This window comes from Camelus bactrianus, chromosome X, assembly GCF_048773025.1.
Source record: "Camelus bactrianus isolate YW-2024 breed Bactrian camel chromosome X, ASM4877302v1, whole genome shotgun sequence".
NCBI lineage: Eukaryota > Metazoa > Chordata > Mammalia > Artiodactyla > Camelidae > Camelus > Camelus bactrianus.
Window position 1 is genome coordinate 115,422,243 of NC_133575.1, and position 6,000 is coordinate 115,428,242.

Below are 6,000 nucleotides of genomic sequence, written 5' to 3' on the forward strand. Positions count from 1 at the left end.
GGATAGAACAGGGTTTGTTTGTTGTTTCTGTTGTTTGTCTTGTTAGCGTTTTTGTTATTGCTCATTTTGTTTTATTTTTTGGTGGATAGGTCAGAAGTTCAGTTTTGGACATGACGAATGTGAGGTGTCTATTAGATCTCCTTGTATAGATGTGTTTATGGGTCTGAAGTTTGTGTGGGGAGAAAAGTGTAGCCTAGAGAAATAAAACTGGGAATCAGCAGCATAGAGATGGCATTTAAAATAATGGGACTAGATTAGATGAACATGGGAATAAGTGTAGCTAGAGAAAAGAAGTGAAAAAAGGACTGAGCTTCAAGGTACTCTGATATTAAGAGACTGAGGAGAAGAAAAGGAGCCAGCAAAAAAGACTGAGAAAAATGTTACCAGTGAGGTAGGGGGACAATCAAGAGTGTGAATCAATGTGGACATCAGGATGGAGGGAGGAATTCAATTTTCAGTTGCTGCTGGCAGGTCGAGCGGGATAAGACTAAGAATTGGCCATTGCGGTAAGTAGCATGTAAGTTATTAGTGACCTTGATAAAAGAAGTTTCTATAATTCTGTTTGGGGAGGGGGTGGGGAGGAAAAACAAAGATTGATTGAAATGGGTTCAAAAAAGACAAAGAACTAGAGGTAAGGAGCATAGACTACTCCTTCGGGGAGTTTTGTTTGTAGCAAAATGGGGCAGTTGTTGGACAAGGAAGGAGGATCAAGAAAAGGTTGTATGGGAGAAGTGACAGCATGTGTAGATGCTGAAGGGAATGCCCACATAAGAGTAAAATCTTTATGCTGTAGGAGAGTAAGGACGAGGACTGCTGTGATGTCACTGAATAAGCAAGCAGGGATGAGATGGAATGGTTTGGAAGCAGCATTGGGGAATATGACAACCCTAAATCACACCCCGAGAGAAATGGAGTACAGGAGAATAGACGGCTACAGTTGGCCTCCAGAGCTGGTGCCCAATCATTGTTTATTGACTGGCTTAATAACTGTGTGTAAATGAGAGGCTTGCAGGCGAAGCCATGTATTCCAGATGGAGGAGCTAGAACTGAATTTGGATAAAGAGGTGGAGGTAGTGTTCACCAAGAGGTGCGAAGGTGGAGGCATCTACCTCATAGAGCAAGGTGCCAGTGGGCTAGTGGGAGGCATTAAAGATGTGGAGAGGGTTCCAGAGTGGTCAGGAGTTCAATGGAAGTTGCAGAAGCACAGAGCAGCAGAGGGATGGGGTGCCAGAGAGCATGGTGGATATCTGGGGAGTGGAGTGTGGTGGGTCTTGTTGGGGTTTGAGAGGGAGGATTATCCACCCTCCTATCCCCTCTCTCCAAATTCAGGGTAATTTAAAAATAAGATTCAGGGGTCAGAGAGATACAGAAGGACAGGTACTTCCCCATATTCCCTAATAAATAAATATATAAAGACTGGCTTCCAGGAACACAATCCCATCATTCACCCCTGCCTCAAATTAAATTTAGCTACTCTTCCTGAGGACAGGCAGCTGCAAAAGGCAGGTGACCCTTCTGTGTACCTCAGACTCCTGGTACAGAAGAACTGGGGAACTGGGATTGCTTCATTTCCTTTGCTCTGTCTTACTAATCAGGTAAGCCACTGCTCCTTGGGGAGAAGTAAGAGAAGGAGCAGAAATGTTTCTCCAATAGGCTGGCAACAGATGTTTCCTATTATATGAGCAAAGTGGAGATGCTAAACAGAGGAGGAATCATTTCACTTACAATCTCCAGGTTTTATTCCTTTTAACCCCTTAAGCTTAATGATTAAGTCTGAGATTAACCAGAGGTGGGGCTGTGACCATCATGTTTGTAGCAGGGGTGGGGGAAATGGCATGGTATATCAGTAAGCCTCTGGTTACAGAGAGTCCTGTTCTGCCCTTCATGAGGCCCTTCCCTCGTTACCAACACTTTGTGTATCCTTCTTTGTATAGAAAGGAGGTAACACTTCCAGCCTCCCCTCTCCTTTCTCACAGATGCTATTCTGGGTGCTGGAGATACCATGACACGCCAGACGAGTCCCTGCCTTCATGAAGCTTACATTTTTATAGAAGGAAACAGGTAATACACAGACAAGGAAACAAATATGATAATTTCCAGTATGAAATGCGAGGATGTAGTTAAAATTGATAATATAGCCAAGAATGACTACAGGAGAAGGACAGTGGACTGTCAGTCTGGCCAAGGTGCACGGAATGTTCTGGGCTTTCTGGGCAGCTTGGAAACTCAGGGCAATCAGCTCTGAAACTACTTTTGCCATTTCTAATTCCAATGGGGAATAAAGGGAGCGGGAGGGAGGTAAAATGACAAGGCTATTAATATACGAGAGGCTGCCAAGCCATTATCATTTATTTCAAGTGGTGGTAAAAGCAGATGACTCATCCTTCAGAGCTGAAGGACTTTGCACCAAACAGTCCCAGTGGTTTACTGGCTTGCCTATTTTCCCAAGCCCAAAGTTCAGGAGACAGAGCTTCTGAGCATGAATAATCCTGAGGAGTGGTATTTCTTCACTCCAGCTCAAAGAAAGACTTTCCCGACTGTCAGTGGTCCAAAGGGAACAAACAAATGCTTAAACAATGTCTGGGAGCAAGGTGGTTTCCCCATGGGGATGGAGCTAGGCACTTAGATGGAATAGTCTGTTTCACTCTCCCTTCCTCACCAGACACACTTCTTTGCCTTGTACATTAGGGAGTCTCTTGTTGGAGATTCCCAGGAGGAGCACCTTTTCCTTGGTGCTCTTGACAAATATAGCCTATTTAATGAAAGACAGTTCTCCAAGCCTGTGGAAAACTGATTAGCAACTTCATAATGCCTGTGGGGCCAGCTGCCAACTATTTGTAACAATTGGGATTGTTGGGTTTGGTCAAGTGCTCTGGAAGTCTCATTGGATGGAAGCTTCACCATTGAATCTACAATGTGAAGCAGCCTGTTCTACAAAAGAAATTTGTTCCAATAGATTGAGAGGTGAATTCACCAAGCAAGTATGTAGTTTTAATGTAAAAAGATCTTTGTAAAGAGCAGGCATTCTCTCTTTTCTGATGCATCATCAATAACATCATTGGTTGGGTCTCAGTTCCAAAATTATCAGGGTTAGTGCTCTTGTATGAAATAGAAAGGGCTCTGTGGTGGGCTAGATAAATTTGAGACTCCCTATTTCTATGGGCAGTTTTAACAGGAAGAAAAGAGATAGTATGTTTTTATCTCTAACAGCCTAGTATGAGGGCTTAAGAGGAATCCAGATTTGGAAGGCACTATAAGTGATTTGATGAAACTGGCCCTAACTTCCTCTTGAAATAGAGTCTTTTTTGTAGTCTCCCTCATAAGTGGGGCATTTAACCTTAGACTGAACCAGGGATGGGGAGCCCACTACTCACGGGGTAGCCTATGTCACTTTTAGACTAGCTCTGCAGCAAAGCATTCCCTTGATATGATAAGTAAATAATTTCCTGAAAGAAGATAGAGGGGCCAATCAGACTCCCCTTGCTTTTCAACTCTAAGTTGGCCAGGACAAAATATTTAAACTTGAAATTAGAGAGCCTGTCCCTACCACCGTTTTGCCTTGCCCACATAGGCAGGAATGGTTTGATCTCTCCCTCTGTAGGTATCCACTCTGTGACATTCAGTAATCATTTTCACACACACTGCAACTAAATAGGAGACACATTATCCTAGTATTTTTGCTAGTGTATGGACCAAAGAAGAGCTAATAATATATAATCACACTCATTTGAATGTCCTAGAGTCAACACTAGTGCTTCTGCCAACTTTTCATAGGCAAGCCCTTAGGACTTTACTCAGAGCTTGTTGAAACTTATTCTACACACAGTTCTAAATATCTTGTGGAAATCAGGTTACCCAACCCACAGCAGCTTAATGGCACAATTAGAAGGGAACAGGGCTTATTCACCTGATAACTCAGGCTGTAAATAGTTTTTAGTGACGTCATAATCAATGCGATTAGCCATAGACTTTTCAGTGTGTCCTTGGAGAAACTACTTTCCTTCCCTGAGCCAGTTTCCGTTTTTGTTTGTTTGATTGATGTGAGAAAGGTGATAGCTCCCGTGCTTACTTCATATGCCTGTGTTATTGCTCAAGTCAGCTATTGTGTTGGATCATTTACAGTGCTTTTAGCTGCAAGTAATGAAAAATCCTTACTTAGATTGACTCAGAGAACAAAAACATTTATAACAGGAAGTCCAGAGGTATGTGAGCTACTGAATTGCTTAATTCAGTAGCTCAACAATGTCATTAAAGCCCATCTCACAGACAACAGAATGTTGTCTATGTTGATTCTTTCCTTTAGTGGTAGAACTTGAACTATAACAAGAGCTGGACCTAAATTCACCTGACAGTTAACTTAGAGTTATGTCCACTGTCTGTGCTCTCTTAGGATTGTAGATATTCTGATTATCTTCTGTGTTAGTTAGGCTGTGTTGGGGAAAAAAATCACTGGAAGTTGAAGAAAGCTATCTCAGGGGAATATCTGATGGCCATTTGTCTTTAAAGTCCCATTACTCTAGGAAGGATCTAATTCCATGATAAGGTTCAAGATATATCAAAATGGAAAAGGGTCAAGGAAGTTGAAGAGGACATGATCTGTTTAGGATGTTTCTGGTCAGGAGTAGTGAGAACACTGGATACTTAGAATGATAGGGTAGGAAGTGAAGTTGGCGTGTACTCTAGTGCCCTGGTGCTAAGACTGGATTTTCTCTATTAGGGCCCATTGAATGATTTAAGTAGAGGAGTGTGACATGGTCAGATTTATTTTTTTAATTGAAGTATGGTTGATTTACATGCTAGTTTCTGCTGTACAGCATATTGATTCAGTTATATATGTATATACTTCATCATTATAGGTTATTACAAGATTTTGAATATAGTTCCCATTTTATCCCTCCTCCCATTCCCCCCACCTCTGCTGGTAACCATAAGTTTGCTTTTTATGTCTATGAGTCTGCTTCTGTTTTGTAAATAAGTTCATTTGTGCCATTCTTTTACATTCCACATATAAGTGATACCATACTATATTTGTCTTTCTCTGTCTGACTTCACTTACTAGAATAATTAGGTCTATCCATGTCGCTGTAAATGGCATTATGTCATTCTTTTCTATGGCTAAGTACTATTTCATTGTGTGTGTATGTGTGTGTGTATCACATTTTCTTTATCCCTATTCATCTGTTGATGGACATTTGGGTTGCTTCCGTGTCTTGGTAGTGCTGCTTTGAATATTGGGCTGTGTGTACCTTTTCAAATTACACTTTCCTCCAGTTATGTGTCCAGGAGTGGGATTGCTGGATCATATGGTAATTTTTAGGTTTTTAAGGAATTTCTATACTGTTCTCTATAGTGACTACACCAAATTATACTCCCAACAACAGTGTAGGATGGTTCCCTTTTGTCCACACCCTCTCCAGCATTTATCATTTGGAGACTTTTTAATGATGACTGTTATGATCAGTGTGAGGTGATACCTCATTGTAGTTTTGATTTGCATTTTTCTGATAATTAGTGATACTGAGCATCTTTTCATGTGCCTATTGGCCATCTGTATGTCTTCATTGGAGAAATGTCTAATTAGGTCTTCTGCCCATTTTTTGATTCAGTTTTTGTTGTTGTTGTTGCTGTTGTTACTGAGCTGTATGAGCTGTTTGTATATTCTGGAAATTAGTCTTTGTCAGTTGCATTATATGCAAATATTTTCTCCCATTCTGTAGGTTGTCTTTTCATATTGTTTATGATTTCCTTTGCTGTCCAAAAGTTTATAAGTTTAATTAGGTCCCATTTGTTTATTTTTGCTTTTATTTCCATTGCCTTAGTAGACTGCCCTAGGAGTACATTGCTATGACGAATGTCAGAGAATGTTTTGTGTATATTTTATTCTAGGAAGTCTAGAGTGTCTTGTCTTATATTTAAGTCTTTAAGCCAATTTGAGTTTATTTTTGTGTATGGTGTGAGGGAGTGTTCTAATTTCATTGATTTACATGCAGCTCTCCAGTT